At 43.0% G+C, this 22,169-nt stretch overlaps 1 non-coding gene across 6 annotated transcripts in view; it reads right to left on the bottom strand.

Moving 5' to 3' along the window:
• LOC109418966 (klaroid protein) overlaps positions 1–22,169 on the bottom strand; it is a 53,349-nt gene that overhangs the window by 19,344 nt on the left and 11,836 nt on the right. For 2 of the 6 annotated variants that reach the window (XR_009998055.1, XR_009998060.1), the window contains exon 2: positions 2,844–3,116. This is a non-coding gene — a transcript (klaroid protein). Of the gene's footprint in view, positions 1–2,843; positions 3,117–4,304; positions 4,596–4,644; positions 4,950–13,355; positions 13,867–13,926; positions 14,008–22,169 lie in introns of those variants that run through there. The other 4 variants (XR_009998058.1, XR_009998056.1, XR_009998057.1 and 1 more) reach the window with 4 other exon arrangements.

Genomic DNA, 22,169 nt, shown 5'->3' with positions numbered 1-22,169 from the left:
GTAATTATATGGATGTACTAGACTTAGAAATGTAGTGCGAACTTTTGCCCCACAGCAACTGCGAACTTTTGCCCCACTGTCGAGGTTTTAACAATGTACCTTTCTGCAAGAAGCACTAGTAGTTTATTGTTTATTCAAGTGCACCTCTAGAACTACTATGGAATAACAGTTCTCCGACATCAACAGGTTATGAGATTCTTCTTCTTCCTGTTACTACAAATTCTTATTCCAAAAGGTCCAAAAATTCTATCAAAACACCGAAAAACACATTTTTTCGCATTACTCTGCCAAACCATAACGAAATCGTTCCAATTTTTATTGACGAGTTGCTGACTGGATTATGTGTCGAACCCATACAGATTTGTTTGGGTTCTTAACTCGTGCTCAGAAAAAGACCCACTGCGAACTTTTGCCCCGTGCGAACTTTTGCCCCGCATTACTCTATGGCGTTATGCAGAATTCCATTTCCCCGAATAGCATACTAATCCACATCGTAATTAGAAGCCTATCTAATTCCCGTCTACCTAAGCACCGACCAATAATAATCGAGTTTATTCTTGCACTTCGTCTAATACCTCATGGCCAATTTGGTATTAACTACGAATTTATAAATTAGCTTCCATATTATGTACAAAAATATTGTGAAAAAACGACAACCCCCTATAATAGTAAGATTGAATAATTGTCCCTCGTCCACGTCTATTTTGGGCATAACCCGAATTCAATTCCCGCCTGTCTGTCTCGTTTGTCTGTCTCGTCTGTCTGTCTCGTCTGTCTGTCTTGTCTGTCTGTCTCGTCTGTCTGTCTCGTCTGTCTGTCTCGTCTGTCTGTCTCGTCTGTCTGTCTCGTCTGTCTGTCTCGTCTGTCTGTCTCGTCTGTCTGTCTCGTCTGTCTGTCTCGTCTGTCTGTCTCGTCTGTCTGTCTCGTCTGTCTGTCTCGTCTGTCTGTCTCGTCTGTCTGTCTCATCTGTCTGTCTCGTCTGTCTGTCTCGTCTGTCTGTCTCGTCTGTCTGTCTGTCTCGTCTGTCTGTCTCGTCTGTCTGTCTCGTCTGTCTGTCTCGTCTGTCTGTCTGTCTCGTCTGTCTGTCTCGTCTGTCTGTCTGTCTCGTCTGTCTGTCTCGTCTGTCTGTCTGTCTCGTCTGTCTGTCTGTCTCGTCTGTCTGTCTCGTCTGTCTGTCTCGTCTGTCTGTTTCGTCTGTCTGTCTTGTCTGTCTATCTCGTCTATCTGTCTCGTCTGTCTGTCTCGTCTGTCTATCTCGTCTGTCTGTCTCGTCTGTCTGTCTCGTATGTCTGTCGTATGTCTGTCTGTCTCGTCTGTCTCGTCTGTCTGTCTCGTCTGTCTGTCTGTCTCGTCTGTCTGTCTCGTCTGTCTGTCTGTCTCGTCTGTCCGTCTCGTCTGTCTGTCTGTCTCGTCTGTCTGTCTCGTCTGTCTGTCTCGTCTGTCTGTTTCGTCTGTCTGTCTTGTCTGTCTATCTCGTCTATCTATCTCGTCTGTCTGTCTCGTCTGTCTGTCTCGTCTGTCTGTCTCGTCTGTCTGTCTCGTCTGTCTGTCTCGTCTGTCTGTCTCGTATGTCTGTCTCGTCTGTCTGTCTCGTCTGTCTGTCTGTCTCGTCTGTCTCGTCTGTCTGTCTCGTCTGTCTGTCTCGTATGTCTGTCTCGTCTGTCTGTCTCGTCTGTCTGTCTCGTCTGTCTGTCTCGTCTGTCTGTCTCGTCTGTCTCTCGTCTGTCTCGTCTGTCTGTCTCGTCTGTCTGTCTCATCTGTCTGTCTCATCTGTCTATCTCGTCTATCTGTCTCGTCTGTCTGTCTCGTCTGTCTGTCTCGTCTGTCTTTCTCGTCTGTCTCGTCTGTCTGTCTCGTCTGTCTGTCTCGTCTGTCTGTCTCGTCTGTCTGTCTCGTCTGTCTGTCTCGTCTGTCTGTCTCGTCTGTCTGTCTCGTCTATCTGTCTCGTATGTCTGTCTCGTCTGTCTGTCTCGTCTGTCTGTCTGTCTCGTCTGTCTGTCTCGTCTGTCTGTTTCGTCTGTCTGTCTTGTCTGTCTATCTCGTCTATCTGTCTCGTCTGTCTGTCTCGTCTGTCTATCTCGTCTGTCTGTCTCGTCTGTCTGTCTCGTCTGTCTGTCTCGTCTGTCTGTCTCGTCTGTCTGTCTCGTATGTCTGTCTCGTCTGTCTGTCTCGTCTGTCTGTCTGTCTCGTCTGTCTCATCTGTCTGTCTCGTCTGTCTGTCTCGTCTGTCTGTCTCGTCTGTCTGTCCGTCTGTCTCGTCTGTCTATCTCGTCTATCTGTCTCGTCTGTCTGTCTCGTCTGTCTGTCTTGTCTGTCTCGTCTGTCTATCTCGTCTATCTGTCTCGTCTGTCTGTCTCGTCTGTCTGTCTTGTCTGTCTGTCTCGTCTGTCTGTCTCGTCTGTCTGTCTCGTCTGTCTGTCTGTCTCGTCTGTCTGTCTGTCTGTCTCGTCTGTCTGTCTGTCTCGTCTGTCTGTCTGTCTCGTCTGTCTGTCTGTCTCGTCTGTCTGTCTGTCTCGTCTGTCTGTCTCGTCTGTCTGTCTCGTCTGTCTGTCTGTCTCGTCTGTCTGTTTCGTCTGTCTGTTTCGTCTGTATGTCTCGTCTGTCTGTCTCGTCTGTCTGTCTCGTCTGTCTGTCTCGTCTGTCTGTCTGTCTGTCTCGTCTGTCTGTCTGTCTGTCTCGTCTGTCTGTCTGTCTGTCTGATGCAAGATTTAGGACCCCAGTAAAGAAAATAATCAAACAAAGACAGAATAATAATACCAATCATAAGTTATTTATTCGGGATATTGGAATTCTGTGAAACATCCTAAAAGCTTACATATCTATACCAATCAATTCAAACTTACGTAACTTTCGGTGATTTCTGAACCTTGTCCGGTTTCGCCGCTTCACCGCCATTCATATCCCGTTCGACGCTGACCCGTAAGGTGAACGGGGTTTTCGACCGGGAACGGGTGGCACGTGTTTCCGGTGGCCCTTCCTTCGGCGGCGGCTCTGGCTCGGACATTGCGGTGCGCTGGTCTTGTTGTTATGTTAGAAAAGAGAGGGAGAGACACGTTCGGCGATAGTCGGTGGATAAGCCGCGATCTAATGCATTTGTACTGGTCGGTTTATAAAATCTGAAAGAAGCACGAGATGAAGAATAACGAGAAAGGTAAATAAACAGAGGAAAAACCTTGGACCGAAAAATGTTGTCATTGATGCGCTTGGAATGCGCTTATCTCTTTTCCGAAGGGTTGTAGTTTGTTTACATTTATTATTGCAGTGAGGCAGTTTGGAAATATTTACATACATCCAGCTGTTCAGCTGTTCAGCAGAACCCTTTACTCAAAAAGTTATTTTGAAGCGGTATTCAATTTATTGATTTATTTCTATTTTTTTTTTTTTTTTGTTAGAAATGGGCATGTTTTGCATAGTTCTGCTTTCGATTTCGATACATATTTATTAACTCTCTGTTTTGAAGGGGCGTAGCATTACTAAAAGCACAGTGGCCCTACTTTCGTTTTACATGTTTCAAGACAATAATTTAGATACCTATCAGTTTACAGCCAGTCCTCGCGTGCATCAGACGTGTTTCTTTTGTCGTGATCACATTCGTTCGCAATTCTCGGAAAATGTGCGGTGTGCGAAAAAACACGATAGTGATTGACTTTAGCGTTCTCCCGGCTCGCCCCGAGATTGGGAAGATACAGACTTTTCTAGATAATGTGATAAAAGTGCAATATGAAGACGTTATCAGCATCCAGTTGCACCATGCACGCAACTGTGTGTAGAAATGAAGTCTTACGAGATTGCTTTGCGCTACCAGTCAGAACATAACTGGAAGCGAACAATGGTTTGTGTGGATAAAGAATTCAGAATTCCTATTTACGTGGATTGTGAGGCGGTAACCGTCAGGGTACACGACCTCCCTCCGTCGGTAAGCCATTCTGCCGTCGGAGAATTCATGTTGAAGTTTGGAGAGGTTATCTCTATCAGAGACGAAACGTGGATGCACTATTTCCCCGGCATATCGAATGGCGTGAGGGTATTGCGAATGAATTTACTCCGCCACATTCCATCATACGTTACCATTGATAATGAAATTACAATGGTCTCGTACTTGAACCAGCCTAAGTCCTGTCGCCAATGCCACAAACCTATCCACCCCGGTAAGAAGTGCGTGGAATCAAACAGCGCAGCATTAGTAAACCACCCACAAGCAGTATCTGCATCATCGACTCCACCATCCGACGGGCTTTTTACTGAGGCCGATTTCCCACCAATAAAGCAAGCACAAAAGGCATCATCTCTATCATCAAACCTACCTACAATTGAAGAAACAAAGCACCAAAACGACGACGAATGGACGGACATCGACGACAATGCTTCGACGAGTTCATCATCCGACTATATTGAAGCTACAAACAAGCGGCGGCGATCAAAGCGAGAGAAGGCTGAAACGAAAAAAGTTTGTAGTGAGCAGTGTTCCCCAAACCCAAGGGAACATGCTACTCGCGCCTCATCAAACCAAGTGTTTTCTTCGAAAAATAAGAGCGGTAACAGCTCGAAATAGTTTTTTATTTTCATATTATAGATTGTCGGCTCTGTAAAGCTGGTCCCGGCGGGTGAGCCATTAAATAAACGAAATAAACGAAATTTAGATACCTATATGTAATTCAAGTTGCAGTAAAACATGGCTGTGATGATATCGTTGAAGGCTGCTGTTCGGGATTGCTGGTTTATGAATCTGAACGGTAGATGACCATACGGCATGAATCGCAAATCTTCAACGAGGTACTCAGAGCAACTTTACACTGCATGGCAACAAGTTTCCGAATCGTTGCTTCGGTTAAAAAGCGTTTTTGGGATGAACATTTTTTCCTGTTTTCAGGAAACGGTCTGCAGCACTTTAGCGTAGCAAAATTCATTTTCAAAGCTTGCTCACTTCCACAAATGCTGATGATTAACTGCTGAAAAGAAAAACATTTTGAATAAAATTTGGTACATCTAACTTAAGATGCCAGTACACAGGGTCAAATATTTGACCAGAAAGAAACCAATGCTCAAATAACTTGTGGGACTCGATAGATTATTCATTAGTGTCCAACCAATGTTGTTTCTTGAGTTCAAATATTTGACTCTGTGTACTTTTAACCTTAAGCTAACATTTCACTATTTGACCAATGCCAAATATTTGACCAGTTTTGACAGTTATATTTAGACCAAGCAAAGAAAAATATTTGTCAACCTCGAAAAACGAATGGAGAAGAATAGAGCCAAAAACTTGTTAAAATTTTCCTGTCAAAAGTGGTAAATATTTGGCATCTGGGCAACGAGCGTACGAGCACCTTTACAATGGCATAGATTTCAATTTAGAGCCACTCCATACATACTTATTTTGGAGTTGCTTGTTCGGCTGCTCTATTTTCGGTATAAGTTCGAATTACCGAGGTTCAGCACAGTTTTACCGAAGTTCGTCTAAGTTTTACAGAACGTTCGGTAAACATTACTGATGATTCGGTAGAGTTTACCGAACGTTTGGTATTTTTTAGTTGAACTTCGGTAATGTTTTGCAGAACATTCGGTAATCTGAACTATAACCGAACATAAACCAGCTGAATGCGATACTTTATTTTAAATGTGTAGGACATAGACAGAAAGAGAAAATCGGACGCCGGTTCAACACATATCGACTGGCTGACGCGATGAAAAGGTCCTTCGTCGAGGAGCTAGAGAACCGTGCAGCGAATATTCCGGAAGGTGGAAGCGTAGAAGATCGATGGAGCGCCATCAAGAACGCCTTCATCACCACCGGCAAGAATCATTTGGGTGAGCTACGCACTCGAAGAAAGCAGTGGATCACAGATGATAGCTGGAGGAAGATAGAGGGGCGAAGGAACGCCAAAGCCGCCATAGAGCGAGCGAAAACACGAGGAGCCAAAGCCGTAGCCCATCACCGATATTCAGCTCTCGAAAGGGAAGCGCTCATATTGACGGGACAAAAAAGCGTAGGTTCCTACGTTGCTCCCTAGCCGACGAAAAAGATGAATGCTACGATGCCCGTGAAATACACGTCTATCTAGACAGTAATTGACCGACCCGGCTATTCAGTTGAAACGCTGGTTCGAGCACTTTGGAAATCTGTTTCAAGTGCCGGCCTCGCCACCAACATCTCCGCATGTTTTGCCAAGAGTTCGACGCATTACCTGTGTCAATCGTGAGCCCGTGAAACCGCGACATTTTCGGCTGACTGACTGGATGCAAGGCGTCTTAGTAAGGGTATCCAAAAAGGGTGACTTGACTGTATGCGATAAATGGTAAGGCATCATGTTACTGTGTATCTTTCTTAAAGTTCTCTGAAGTGATTCCTTAACCGGATACAGGAGAAGATTGACGCAACACTCCGACGGCAGCAAGCAGGATTCCATGCCGAACGATCCTGAGTCGACCATATTGTCACGCTACGTTTCATCTTGGAGCAATATGAATTCCAAGTGTCTCTCTACCTATGTCTCTAGTAGGTATGTGAGTAGTCCTCTCAGGCGCAAGGGTGTCCCTAAGAAAGCCATCGGCCTCATTGAAGCTCAGTACGCGGCATTTTCGTGTAGCATGAGCATGAGATGACCGTACAATTCGTAGTTGCACCTCCGTTACTGATTACACGCTTAAATATTTTTGCACACCGCATGTGTAACCCTTACACACTTTCCGTCATCGCTTGCAAAGATGGCGGAATGTGTGAAAAAAATGTGTAAGGCAAGCGCATTCTATGAGTTGATGGCACCTTACACATTTTTGTGCAAGCCGCGTTTGGGCAAAACGCGGCAAACGCTTGAATATTTATTTATGTTTACAATCTGTTTACGTCTCCACTATACGCGGAAGGAGACTGTTCCCGCCGAGAAGGTGAACGCGACCTGAACCAGAAAATTGAAGAAGTCCAGAGTTGAAGAGTTTTAAGGCCTTCCGGTTGGAGATAGTTCCCGCCTAGAAGGTGAACGCGCTGATCGGAATTTACGAAACGCCGGAATCGATGGCCGACCACTCAGAGCGTCACGAACAAGTATCAGCTGGAAGTCCTCAACCTACAACCGAAGACTTTTGCCGGAACCATGCACATCGCTCGACAGTTTCGCTGAACAAGCTCCGGGGGCAAATTGTCCGAGCTGGATTCGCCGAAGGACTCATCTCCAGCATGTGTTCCCGGGATGACATCGCCAGAAACCTGAACCAGAAAATTGAAGTCCAAGAGTTGAAGAGTGCACTCTCATCACAGGCAAGCACAGGTCTGCTGAAAACCCTGGTCGCCACCGGAAGATGACCCTCCCGCTGTAGCTCTTCGAAGTGTCCGACGTGGTCCTGGCGAATTCGAATTGTTGCTATTATGTCCAGTGAAGAAAATTGATGATAAAATACAATTTCGAGAAGTTACTTCTCCTTCAGGATAATTTTGTCAGATGCGATTTCATTTGAAAAACACTCATCATACCCTGGTGGGGACTGTCGGTGAGAGAGAGAGAAAAAAAATCGTTTTTGTTTTTTCCTAATAAACTGTGACACTTTCTTATAGAATTTTCTATATGTGCGAGCGAGATCAAGAATCCATTTAACCATCTCGGTCGGTATTTGAATGTGTAGCATCCACTCATTTGTGAAGCAAGTCAAGCGTTTTCTCAATGTGTGACAGCTACACATTCTTTCAGATCAGTCTGCAAACGCTTCCATGTGTGACAGTTACACAGTCTGTTTTGACTGAACGGCACCAGCACAAAAATGTGTAAGGTCACTTTGCACTAATTTAGTGTGGTCTGGAAAAAAGGCCAAAATGAGTGATCATTGCACATTTCTGAGTGGACCGATTTGAGCGTGTAGGACAGTCAACATTGCACAGGGAACCAAATGGATGGGGCCTGGGTGTAGCTTTCCATCCTCAATGTGCAATTTTGAAGGTTCAAAACTTTATATTGTCAGTACCGGCGCCGGCCACGTCCTTACGGTCATCGGGGAAGGGAAGGAATGTTGGTGTGACATCCGTTGCTACTAGAGACCGTGTGTACCTCCGCATCCCCACGGTTGTCACAGGAAGGAAGTTTGTTAGTGGGAAGGGAAGGGATAGAAAGTTGCATAGATCTGGATTCACATTGGTAAGTGGTGTGAGCTATGCAACCCTTTATATGATTTAGTCTTCCGCCAGCTGGCTGTCGGAAGAATACAATAATTTTATTGTATGTTTGTGTTAAATTTAATTATATACCGGGTATGAATAATTTTTAAACCACGCTTATGTCGGATCAACTCGTAATAACGCACATTTTAAGCTTATCGTTTCTCAGTCAGAAAATAAACTGTATCAATTCCGTTTAGTGTTACTGCCAATGCTGAAAAACCGAAACCCGCGCCGTAGCTTTACGAGAAAACTGGACAACTAAGCAACTAGAATCGTTGCTTTTGAGTTTCGCCTATGTTCTTGTAATACTTTTTTTCGCGTTCCCGTGTTAATAAGATTGCGGATAATAAAACCGTTGTACATATTTATTGTTGTGGTGATATTTCGATGTGAAACTGGCAACACTGGTGCGGTCGGGAAAGAAAATAGAAGTGTATTATACATGGTTGGGTAAAGAGGTGTCTTCGGAAAGACGTTAATTTAGATACCAAAATGTAAGTAAATTAAGATTAATTTTAAGGAAAATGTATAAATAAAACATCTGAATTCCAGCATTGAAGCTGCTCCATCAAAAAGCTGCTTTCAATTTTTGTGTAGTCGTGCCGAAGAAAGATTTCCACCCCCCAACAAACTTTTTTTTTTTTTTTTTTTTTTCATAGTGATTACGGCGGTAGCACGCTGTGCTTATGTTCTAACACCGCACCCTTTCCCTACGTTTGCTTCTATGAGCCTCTATTTTTGTTTCAACACACAGAAGTACGTAGGCATATCGTGGCCCAAGTCGACACTGTTTTGGCCTGCGTTGAACAAAAATAGTTTTAATAAAAGTTTCCCCTTTTTTTCTTTTTGTCAATTGTTTTTTTTTGTAGTATGGTCCATGTATTTAGTTAGGTTCTTGTCAATTTGTCAGTTATTCGAAGTAGATCTCCAAAATGTAGTCAATAAGTCAATTAAGTCATTCTGATCTGTTCTATCATAGCAGCTTTAGTCTTTGCTTTATTGAAGTGTAGTTTTATTGGAAATATGCTGAATATCGTTATTAAAAAGAGACGTCTGGAGCTGTGTCCTGCTTGTTCCGTCATGCACATACTACATATTAAAAAATGAATATTAATGCTGTCTAGCGCATTGTTTCCTATCGGCTATTATTGTAGTATAGTCCCAACTGCAAGCTTTTTTTCCAATCTTAGCGTCAATTGTCTTCTAGTTACTTCTAGACAGATTCATCGAATCAGTCGAACCCGCATGTTAAAATACAGTCGATTCTGTGTCAAATTGTTTTTTTTTCATATTTACTTCTCTGTGTTCATCTCTTGTGTCCTCAAAATGTCATCGGTCCAAAACCCACAGAAACATGTAACTGAACTTCTAACACTTTTTCTGTTGGTGTCATAACATCATCTAAGAGATAAACAAAAATTGCTTGTCAACTATTATGTATTCATCCCCCTACAAATACTATGAAAAATATTCAAATTCGTTCTGTCCTATCGGTCCTATCAAGATAAACCATGTCATTTTCTCATGCGTGGCCTAGAAATGTCAACCTAGTCATACAAAAGTAACGTTGTTCAGTTAATAAAAAGCAGTCAGTTTTTTGTCCAGTCCAAACTGTCACGTCAAGTGTTCGCACGTTAGCTTCGAATCTATCAGCACAATTAAGTGCTGCAAATCTCCTTCCCACTATTAATTTTTTGGTTGATTTTAATTGCTTTATTTAAATAAAATATAATAAAGTATAACATTGTAGAAATTCGAAAAAGCGACTATGACATTAATAAATTACTAATCAAAATCAACCAAGAAACGTGGGAAATAGAGCCCAAACAACATTTTGAAGTCAGCTGGCTGTAAAAGGTTCCAAAACCAGTCACAAATCCTATAAAACTTTTATTAGGATTTGTAACGATCATCAAAACCTTCTCAAATCCAACCGATTTGGAACTATTGCTTGGGAATAGACTCTACTGAGCCCTGGCGGTTCCTCCGTGTTTATCGAGCATGTCTGATGCATATGATCAGCCATACTCCATCTGCAGCAGCCGGTTCGTGATGAACCGTTGGAGGCGCATTAAAGTGTTAAAAAGGTGATATGTTTCACTAAAGAACACTACATTACAATAATCAAAATGAAACTCCTTCACTTTAATATTGCTTTTTTCACTGAAAATTTTCATTGCTTCGCTGAGCAGCATGACGTTTTCATCCAGCGAAGGCTTACGCGATACAGCAAATCGCTAAATTTCACACTAACACAGCTAAAAGTCTGTCAACAATAACTCAACACACATGCATTTTCAGCGAAAAGCTCTATTTGAATGACAACACTCCACTCCCATAACTAACGGGCGACCGCCGTCAAATATCAGGATTGCCAACTGTCCGGCGACTGCTGTCATGTCTCTGTGTCGCCGAATCTGGCGCTGGGCCTTCGGCGCGGAAACCCAAAGGTGGGAATAAAATTTTAGGGTTTGCGCGCAATACCGTCAACCCCTGCGAACTTGGCCAGGGATTTCCACCCCCCAACAAACTTCAATGATTTTGAAGTACAAACTAATGCAAAGGCGCCATGGAGGAAACAATACAAAGGCTCCAACAACTGGAGGAGCGTGGCAAGCTGTGGCGGCAATATTACGACGAAGAAGAGCGTCGTATAGAAGCGGAATACGAACGTGGGCTAGCTGAGATCGAGGAGATGTACAAAGAAGCTGCGCGCAAAATTCAGTGGGAATTTCACTGTAGAAGAGAGGCAGTAAAAAGGCAATACGGTGAGAAAGTTGATTCGAATACATTGTCTATTGAATCTTCACCACAACCCGCCTGCAGTACTGCTCAGCGATGCAAAAGTTTCGTCTAACCGAATGTCATCAGCCCCGAAATCTCCTCTTATCGATGTACCTGTACAAGAAAGATGTATCCAAACGATAATATCAACAAAAAAGCAAACTGTGGTGCCTACATGTGCATCAAAAGTTTCCAGTGATCAAACCTCTGGGCAAATAAAATCTAATCAAAGGATTGGGCCTGGCACTGGTGGTAACCAAAAATCTGTCGAATGCACGCGTGCCGCTTCAGAATATAAGTTGTGTAAAAAATGTGTTCGTTGCGATACAACCGAAGATATAGCCATGGAAACAGCGCCTATTGTATTCGTGGTCTTCGATCCAGGCGGTGCTAGTCTGAATGATCCGTTCTACTACGCAAATAGCGGCGATTGCTCACACTCTGTTTTCAACACATGTGGATAGCGGCGAATACTAGCGGTGTAGGTAATTCCATGGGAATAGGGAAACAAAATTTATTTAACTCGTTACCAGTTTCACGGGTGGGGGTTTGTTGTGGTGATATTTCGATGTGAAACTGGCAACACTGGTGCGGTCGGGAAAGAAAATAGAAGTGTATTATACATGGTTGGGTAAAGAGGTGTCTTCGGAAAGGCGTTAATTTATTTATTTATTATTTATTATTACACTTAACTATTAAAATTACAATAATTCACTTACGTTATGGTATCTTTCTCGCACTGCTTCCACTTCTTACCACAACATTTACCTATCTGATCTACGGAGCCGAACCGTGTTGCCAGTTTCACAGATAGACAATAACCACCACAACATACCCCCACCCGTGAAACTGGTAACTGGTCACTGCGAATAATATCATTCTAGACCACTGTGCACTGACGTGTGATTACCGTACTTATTCAAGCGTATCCCACCGGGATCGAACAATACAAGCATCATTGCCGTTAATATCATCACCTCGCATAGTTTGCACCGATCTATATCGGCAGCGGCTTCGCACTTATCTTGTCGAAAACAATTTTCTACTTTTGTCGTCACCATCCGACCACAGATACGTTTGGAATGGTACCACAAGCTGATCATTTTTTTCCCTTCGCTATTGTTCTGCTCGTTTGCAGTTTGTCGCAATTGAACGTCCGGCTGCCGTATAGAGACCTGCCGTTGGTCGTTTGCTTTGCGTCCAGAGGTAGTGCAAACAGATGGTGAACATACTGCATTGATCGATTGCGATTCATTTGTTGAACCTTTTTGAGCATTATTAGCACCAAACTGTTTTATTACCGCGTCTTTCTGGGCAGCAAACTCCAACTGTATTTTCTCATTGGCTTTTCTAAACTCTTCATCAATTGCTGCCATTTCCCGCTGATACTCATCTTCGATGCGGCGCTCCTCATCTTCATAATATTTTCGCCAATCTTTGCTCTCCATTGTTGGCGTTTAGGCGGTTATCATAACCATTGAAGTTTGTTGGGGAGTGGAACTTTCTGCAGCACGAATACACACAAATTGGAAGCAGCTTTTTGGAGCAGCTTCAATGCTGTAATCACATTATTTATTATTACACTTAACTATTAAAATTACAATAATTCACTTACGTTATGGTATCTTTCTCGCACTGCTTCCACTTCTTACCACAACATTTACCTATCTGATCTACGGAGCCGAACCGTGTTGCCAGTTTCACAGATAGACAATAACCACCACAACATTTATTATCCGCGAATGTTCGCAACGCGTAATATAAGTTGAAGGTGTGATGATCGTAAATGTTCGAAAAAGAAATCGAAATTATGGAACTCGGCACGAATAAATCGACGCGGTAAACGTGGTCTACTTGTCACTGTATCGTACGGTAATCTTGACCTTTCTAAAGAAAGAGATACTTCGCCGTTTTGATCGCTGATTGCTTGCTTGTAAATCTGAAATAGAAAAAAGTATTAAATTGTGATACGTTCTCCACTGTTATATTTTTGTAAATTGTTATTTATTTATAGGTTAAATTTACCTCCATCCCTCTGAAACAAACGGTATATTATCAGTGATAAATAAATAGAATAAAAAATAAATAAATAAATAGTGTAAAAAAGTACACCAAATCTTGATCCTGGAATGTTCCTGCATTTAAATAAACCAGGCTGGAAAATAGCAAGATCAAAACTTGAAATGGTAGATCTTACACCGTAACGCACCATTCCAAGGTGATCTACCCACGTTACGGGTTCTCAGTACGGGGCATTTTCGTGTAGAATACTTTACTTAGGTGTCTTTTTCGATCCCATCCGGGTCGTTGCTGGGGTGAGGCAAGGATGTATACCATCACCGTCACTGTCCTTCATCGTAAACAATGAGATTCTGAATGCGATTGATCGTGTACCAAATCGTGGGTTACTGTGGCAGTTCATTACCATGGGCATCTAAATAACTGGCTGATGACGTTGCTCTCCTAGTTCATGCAGAGTAAGCTCGATGATCTTGCCGATCGCACCTCGTCGGTAGGTCTCACCATCAGCGTCAACAAGACCAAATCGTCGGCTCTAAATACGGTCCACTCTTCCAACATTATGGTAGCTGGGCATTGGGCAAGCAATGGAGAATGTTGAAAGCTCCAATATCTTGGTAGCCAAATGGCGGGCGATCAAGATCGACATAGGTGAGCGGATCAAGAAAGCGGAGACCGTGGAATCTGTGCTGGTGTGTGCCAGTGAAACCTAGTGTGTATCGAATCAGCCGAGAACACTCAACAACTGCAAGTCTTCATCAATAGATGTCTGCGGTATATAGTTCGTGCATGGTGGCCTCACCATTGGATCCTCCAAAGCTCCATCGTAGATGTCACCAAAAGTCGATAGCAACAGAAATTCAGGAGCGAAAGTGGAGGTGCGTTGGTCACACTTTACGCAGGGGCGGGAACGAAATCTGCAAGCAAGCGTTAGATTGGAACCCAGGCTCCATAAAGGAAGTCGACAGAAATTTTACCTGGCTACAGGTCAAGGCGATGGCGGGCAATCCTCAGCCTTCTGCATCACCATGGGTGCTTAGAACTGAAAATAAGTAAGCAGAAGATGGAGAGTGGCATTCGCAAACCGAGTATTGTGGCGTAATAATGTTGATTATGTGTGTATCATGACTGTGATGTTTTGCAAATAAATGTATTTACATAACGAACATGAGTTTCCCTGATTCAGCTTCTGAATGCTTAAAAAATCTTAAAACAGAACATCTCCATCACATAAAAGTGGATATAATTTATGAGGATGATGCTAAACATCAACTCAGCATCTTAGCGTGAGCGTGACACGAATCTACAACATAAATGAGAGAGAAAGAAAAACATCGAAAAGCGAACCGTGAGGGGAAACGCACCTTGTTCACACCGATGATGGCGATGACCGAGTGCGTGTAAACAAATCATCCACTGTCAACCACTACATGAAAAACCGAAAAATCAAACAACCATGTTGATACAGCGATATATTTATCTTGCCTCATCTCTAGTTTGTCAGTTAAATAATTAATTTAGGTGCGAGTAATTTTCCTACGCAAATTGATAACGTCGAAGTTATACCTATATTATATTCAGTTTTATTGGACAGACGACCATGATCGCGCGCGCAGCTCACGTGCTTGACTCCCGACAACGAGTTGATATTTTTAATCTGACGAATCAAATTATATTGACTACATTACAAGCATGCTCGCGTCTAAGCATCATGCGCGAGCAGCCTGGAGCAAAGTGATTCGCATCTATTTATTGCCACCGCCGCTGCTGCCGCATGCATTGCCTCCCACAATGCAGTGCACGAGGTCAATCTGGCGGTGCGGTGGCTGACAAATCGCCTACCTACTCTATGTAGTGCAACATCAACGAACAACGATCAGCGAGCAACGCATGAGGTTGTTGCAAAAGAACTGCCTGGGTTAAACATGTGGGGAGAAGGGAGTCAAATGCTCATTATTTTGTCCATACAACCGAAACGTTAACGTATTCAGTAGCACCATGTTGAGGGGTGGGATGGGATCACGAAACTTGAAAGTTGTTGAATCGTGTGCCCGGCAGATGAATGAGAGCGTCAATCGTTGCCGTAACGCTGTAGGCGTGATTCCTAGCAAACATCATTCATGGCGGACAATCTGCGGACCCTTCGCAGAGTGCGGAACTGGAGACAAGCAGCCATGGACCGAGCAGAATGGAGACGACTCCCTATGTACAGCAGAGGTCATTCAGGTCTTAGTCTGACCGGTAAGGTAAGTATCATTCATGGACACAGCAAACACCTACAAAGGTGAAGCGGTAAGCGCGCGGGAATTCAGCAAGACCATGCTGCGGATGACGGGTCCGATTCTCGGTCGGTCCAGGATGTTTTCGTAATGGAAATTTACTTGACTTCTTTGACAGAGGAAGGTCTCAGTTAATAACTGATGATGTGCCCATTATAACACTAAGCTAAAAAGCAGGGTTTGTCTCTGTTGAGAATTATGAAATAAATGAGGAATAAATGTAGTACATTTAGAAGCCGCATTCGACTCCACAGCCCCCATATGCAAATTTCGAGTTGCTTGCTTAGTTCGATCTCTCGCCGTCATCAACGTGTGCCCCAACATTCAACAACAAACACCCATATTCCGGTTGGTCGCATTTGTTTTCGTATTAATAGTGCGACTACGTCATCGACCCACCAACGGACTTTTTTATTTCGTTCGTTCGTTGCTTTTGCTTTTTCGTTTCCTTTTCCTCGTGGTATATGTTTGGTGGAGAAGGCGATAAGCTTGAAGAGGTGGTGGGCTGATCGCATCGGAATCATCGTAAATTCGGGCCCCGCGCAGGTGAATTGCGGATGCCGAATTTTGTAGATAACGACGTTCGATCCGCAGCATGATATGGAGAATACGAATCAGGCTGAAATTTAGTTCAAGTGCTTTAATGTGGAGAACATGAATTAGCCAATTCCGCGTCGTTATGTTCGCAACAGCTTAATCAATCGGTATTGATAAGTGCAAATCCACTTGAAACCTTGATGGATCGGTAATGGAATCGGAGAAGATTTCAAATAGCCTGCATATTTAGACATTGATTGTTTTATGAAATAATATTTTGACCTAGATGTTACATAAAATTTTAAACATTTATAATAAAAAAAAACTAAACACGTATAAAATAACATTAAATTTTGAAAGTGAGGTGCCTGTTCGGGCTCGTTTGGAAGTTGATTATCAATGTTAACTTCTTCTCCTGATAAACCTAGATAACAAAAAAAAAATACAAAAATAAGAAACAAAACAAACAGCGCTTCAATCCTTTGTTTTTCGTAGGATGAAAATGGGAGCCACATGCTTAATAAGGAAACCAGTACCCTAGCTTTGTACTGAGAGTGTCTGAGTTAAATTTTCGGTTGATCCGGAATCTTTTCGTAAAGGAGTATCCATAACTGACGATGTATGTGGAGGAACTCACTACCAGGATTTATTCCGGGATAAATTGTTGGGAATTAGTAATGTGTGCATTCGAGCACCCCTCGTAAAGAAGACAACATCTACACTGAACGAAACCCCCCGCCCAAGATCGACTGAGAGGCGATACGATCACGCCCCTTAACGACATTTGGTCGGAATGATGTCATCCTAAAACCGGATGACAGTGATATGAATATTGAATGTCGACCATATGGTCGAGCAACCTTGTTTTTTAACGATTGATAACAATAATGTCACCGCTATCTTTTACATAAAAATGATGTGCTTAGTGGCCAGGATACCCTCGCGGGCATCCTTTTCCAAAAAAGATGGCATGTCCAAGACATGCGATGAAAAATCGTCAACGACCCGGGTGTCACGATCAAGAAACTTGTTACGCTATCGATGAATAAATTCGGTGCATCTGAGCGGCCTTCGCTCTGCAACTAGTACCTATTCATTCACATAGCGTGCGTCGACTCATACGCGAACAAAATGATCGTCAGTCGATCTCAGGATGATTACGATACGACTGATTCGTCATTCCAAAACATGATTTTAATTATTTGGACCGGATGGTCGGACAAATCAGTCGATTTCGGGATGGGGTTTTCGTTCAGTGTATGTTCATGGATGCACCATAATCATGTTGAGTGTTGTCCAGCAATGTTATTGTTATATATATATATAACAATAACATTGCTGGACAACACTCAACATGATTATGGTGCATCCATGAACATACACTGAACGAAAACCCCATCCCGAAATCGACTGATTTGTCCGACCATCCGGTCCAAATAATTAAAATCATGTTTTGGAATGACGAATCAGTCGTATCGTAATCATCCTGAGATCGACTGACGATCATTTTGTTCGCGTATGAGTCGACGCACGCTATGTGAATGAATAGGTACTAGTTGCAGAGCGAAGGCCGCTCAGATGCACCGAATTTATTCATCGATAGCGTAACAAGTTTCTTGATCGTGACACCCGGGTCGTTGACGATTTTTCATCGCATGTCTTGGACATGCCATCTTTTTTGGAAAAGGATGCCCGCGAGGGTATCCTGGCCACTAAGCACATCATTTTTATGTAAAAGATAGCGGTGACATTATTGTTATCAATCGTTAAAAAACAAGGTTGCTCGACCATATGGTCGACATTCAATATTCATATCACTGTCATCCGGTTTTAGGATGACATCATTCCGACCAAATGTCGTTAAGGGGCGTGATCGTATCGCCTCTCAGTCGATCTTGGGCGGGGGGTTTCGTTCAGTGTAGATGTTGTCTTCTTTACGAGGGGTGCTCGAATGCACACATTACTAATTCCCAACAATTTATCCCGGAATAAATCCTGGTAGTGAGTTCCTCCACATACATCGTCAGTTATGGATACTCCTTTACGAAAAGATTCCGGATCAACCGAAAATTTAACTCAGACACTCTCAGTACAAAGCTAGGGTACTGGTTTCCTTATTAAGCATGTGGCTCCCATTTTCATCCTACGAAAAACAAAGGATTGAAGCGCTGTTTGTTTTGTTTCTTATTTTTGTATTTTTTTTTTGTTATCTAGGTTTATCAGGAGAAGAAGTTAACATTGATAATCAACTTCCAAACGAGCCCGAACAGGCACCTCACTTTCAAAATTTAATGTTATTTTATACGTGTTTAGTTTTTTTTTATTATAAATGTTTAAAATTTTATGTAACATCTAGGTCAAAATATTATTTCATAAAACAATCAATGTCTAAATATGCAGGCTATTTGAAATCTTCTCCGATTCCATTACCGATCCATCAAGGTTTCAAGTGGATTTGCACTTATCAATACCGATTGATTAAGCTGTTGCGAACATAACGACGCGGAATTGGCTAATTCATGTTCTCCACATTAAAGCACTTGAACTAAATTTCAGCCTGATTCGTATTCTCCATATCATGCTGCGGATCGAACGTCGTTATCTACAAAATTCGGCATCCGCAATTCACCTGCGCGGGGCCCGAATTTACGATGATTCCGATGCGATCAGCCCACCACCTCTTCAAGCTTATCGCCTTCTCCACCAAACATATACCACGAGGAAAAGGAAACGAAAAAGCAAAAGCAACGAACGAACGAAATAAAAAAGTCCGTTGGTGGGTCGATGACGTAGTCGCACTATTAATACGAAAACAAATGCGACCAACCGGAATATGGGTGTTTGTTGTTGAATGTTGGGGCACACGTTGATGACGGCGAGAGATCGAACTAAGCAAGCAACTCGAAATTTGCATATGGGGGCTGTGGAGTCGAATGCGGCTTCTAAATGTACTACATTTATTCCTCATTTATTTCATAATTCTCAACAGAGACAAACCCTGCTTTTTAGCTTAGTGTTATAATGGGCACATCATCAGTTATTAACTGAGACCTTCCTCTGTCAAAGAAGTCAAGTAAATTTCCATTACGAAAACATCCTGGACCGACCGAGAATCGGACCCGTCATCCGCAGCATGGTCTTGCTGAATTCCCGCGCGCTTACCGCTTCACCTTTGTAGGTGTTTGCTGTGTCCATGAATGATACTTACCTTACCGGTCAGACTAAGACCTGAATGACCTCTGCTGTACATAGGGAGTCGTCTCCATTCTGCTCGGTCCATGGCTGCTTGTCTCCAGTTCCGCACTCTGCGAAGGGTCCGCAGATTGTCCGCCATGAATGATGTTTGCTAGGAATCACGCCTACAGCGTTACGGCAACGATTGACGCTCTCATTCATCTGCCGGGCACACGATTCAACAACTTTCAAGTTTCGTGATCCCATCCCACCCCTCAACATGGTGCTACTGAATACTAGTATGGGACAATTATCAAATTCTCGCTCCAGTTGACTTTTTTGATTCCATTTAGGTCCCATATCAACTGTGCAAAATTTCAGCGCAATCGGTGAAACTATAATTTAGCGCAAGCGGTTCAAAGTTTTCATAGGATTTACTATGGGAAAAGTTGCACTTTCAAATAAAAAATTCCAGAGGGCGCCGCTTGCCTCCTTAATTCAAATCGAACAACGCTTCTTGTAGAAAAATCATTTATGAAACTTTCCTTCGAAGACCGCAAAACGATTGGATGCTTGTGGAAAAAGTTATTGATTTATTACCGATTAGTGATACAACGAACGGCTTTTTGTTTTGCTTTATTAGCAGCACTGTATCTGCTGCCTTGGCTGCTGCTGTTTCTGGGGGTGGTGATGCCTCCCGCCACTCCATGCTACAACGGCAGCAGCAGTGCTGCTGATAAAACAAAACAAAAAGCCGTTCGTTGGATCACTAATCGGTAATAAATCAATAACTTTTTCCACAAGCATCCTATCGTTATGCGGTCTTCGAAGGAAAGTTTTGTTAATGATTTTTCTACAAGAAGCGTTGATCGATTTGAATTAAGGAGACAAGGGGCGACCTCTGGGATTTTTTATTTCAAAGTGCAACTTTTCCCATAGTAAATCGTATGAAAACTTTGAACCGCTTGCGCTAAATTATAGTTTCACCGATTGCGCTGAAATTTTGTACAGTTCATATGGGTCCTAAATGGGATCTAAAAAGTCGACTGGAGCGAAGATTTATTTTTTCCATACAAGCGAGTCCCATACTACTGAATACGTTAACGTTTCGGTTGTATGGACAAAATAATGAGCATTTGACTCCCTTCTCCCCACATGTTTAACCCAGGCAGTTCTTTTGCAACAACCTCATGCGTTGCTCGCTGATCGTTGTTCGTTGATGTTGCACTACATAGAGTAGGTAGGCGATTTGTCAGCCACCGCACCGCCAGATTGACCTCGTGCACTGCATTGTGGGAGGCAATGCATGCGGCAGCAGCGGCGGTGGCAATAAATAGATGCGAATCACTTTGCTCCAGGCTGCTCGCGCATGATGCTTAGACGCGAGCATGCTTGTAATGTAGTCAATATAATTTGATTCGTCAGATTAAAAATATCAACTCGTTGTCGGGAGTCAAGCACGTGAGCTGCGCGCGCGATCATGGTCGTCTGTCCAATAAAACTGAATATAATATAGGTATAACTTCGACGTTATCAATTTGCGTAGGAAAATTACTCGCACCTAAATTAATTATTTAACTGACAAACTAGAGATGAGGCAAGATAAATATATCGCTGTATCAACATGGTTGTTTGATTTTTCGGTTTTTCATGTAGTGGTTGACAGTGGATGATTTGTTTACACGCACTCGGTCATCGCCATCATCGGTGTGAACAAGGTGCGTTTCCCCTCACGGTTCGCTTTTCGATGTTTTTCTTTCTCTCTCATTTATGTTGTAGATTCGTGTCACGCTCACGCTAAGATGCTGAGTTGATGTTTAGCTTCACCCTCATAAATTATATCCACTTTTATGTGATGGAGATGTTCTGTTTTAAGATTTTTTAAGCATTCAGAAGCTGAATCAGGGAAACTCATGTTCGTTATGTAAATACATTTATTTGCAAAACATCACAGTCATGATACACACATAATCAACATTATTACGCCACAATACTCGGTTTGCGAATGCCACTCTCCATTCTCTGCTTACTTACTTTCAGTTCTAAGCACCCATGGTGATGCAGAAGGCCGAGGATTGCCGGCCATCGCCTTGACCTGTAGCCAGGTAAAATTTCTGTCGACTTCCTTTATGGAGCCTGGGTTCCAATCTAACGCTTGCTTGCAGATTTCGTTCCCGCCCCTGCGTAAAGTGTGACCAACGCACCTCCACTTTCGCTCCTGAATTTCTGTTGCTATCGACTTTTGGTGACATCTACGATGGAGCTTTGGAGATCCAATGGTGAGGCCACCATGCACGAACTATATACCGCAGACATCTATTGATGAAGACTTGCAGCTGTTGAGTGTTCTCGGCTGATTCGATACACACTAGGTTTCACTGGCACACACCAGCACAGATTCCACGGTCTCCGTTTTCTTGATCCGCTCACCTATGTCGATCTTGATCGCCCGCCATTTGGCTACCAAGATATTGGAGCTTTCAACATTCTCCATTGCTTGCCCAATGCCCAGCTACCATAATGTTGGAAGAGTGGACCGTGTTTAGAGCCGACGATTTGGTCTTGTTGACGCTGATGGTGAGACCTACCGACGAGGTGCGATCGGCAAGATCATCGAGCTTACTCTGCATGAACTAGGAGAGCAACGTCATCAGCCAGTTATTTAGATGCCCATGGTAATGGACTGCCACAGTAACCCACGATCAATCGCACTCAGAATCTCATTGTTTACGATGAAGGACAGTGACGGTGATGGTATACATCCTTGCCTCACTCCAGCAACGACCCGGATGGGATCGAAAAAGACACCTAAGTAAAGTACTCTACACGAAAATGCCCCGTACTGAGAACCCGTAAGGGGTCGTCCATAAATGACGTAGCTTTTTTTAAGCGATTTTTAATACCCCCCTCCCCCCTCGTAGCATTTTGTCACAAACTCTGATACCCCCCCCCCCCCCTATAAATGACGTAGCTTGTTAAACAACCCTCCCCCCTCAACAAAATGTTCATGTCAAAAAGCAAAAGATACTCGAATCTTAGTTCTGATTTCAATTTTATCTTGTGTATTAGTTTGCTCACTAATACATATGTTAAGAATATCAAATTGATTTCATGTGAGTAAAATTCCCCACGATATTTGCAGGACCCTGCAGGAGTTTCTTCTAAAATTCTTTCAGCAGTTCATTTTGGAATACCTCAAAGAGTTTCTTTTGGGATTACCATTTTTGAGA

The sequence above is a fragment of the Aedes albopictus genome, chromosome 2 (genome assembly GCF_035046485.1).
Source record: "Aedes albopictus strain Foshan chromosome 2, AalbF5, whole genome shotgun sequence".
Lineage (NCBI taxonomy): Eukaryota > Metazoa > Arthropoda > Insecta > Diptera > Culicidae > Aedes > Aedes albopictus.
The sequence above is the reverse complement of the archived record's forward strand: the minus strand, read 5'-3'. Positions and strand labels throughout refer to the sequence as shown.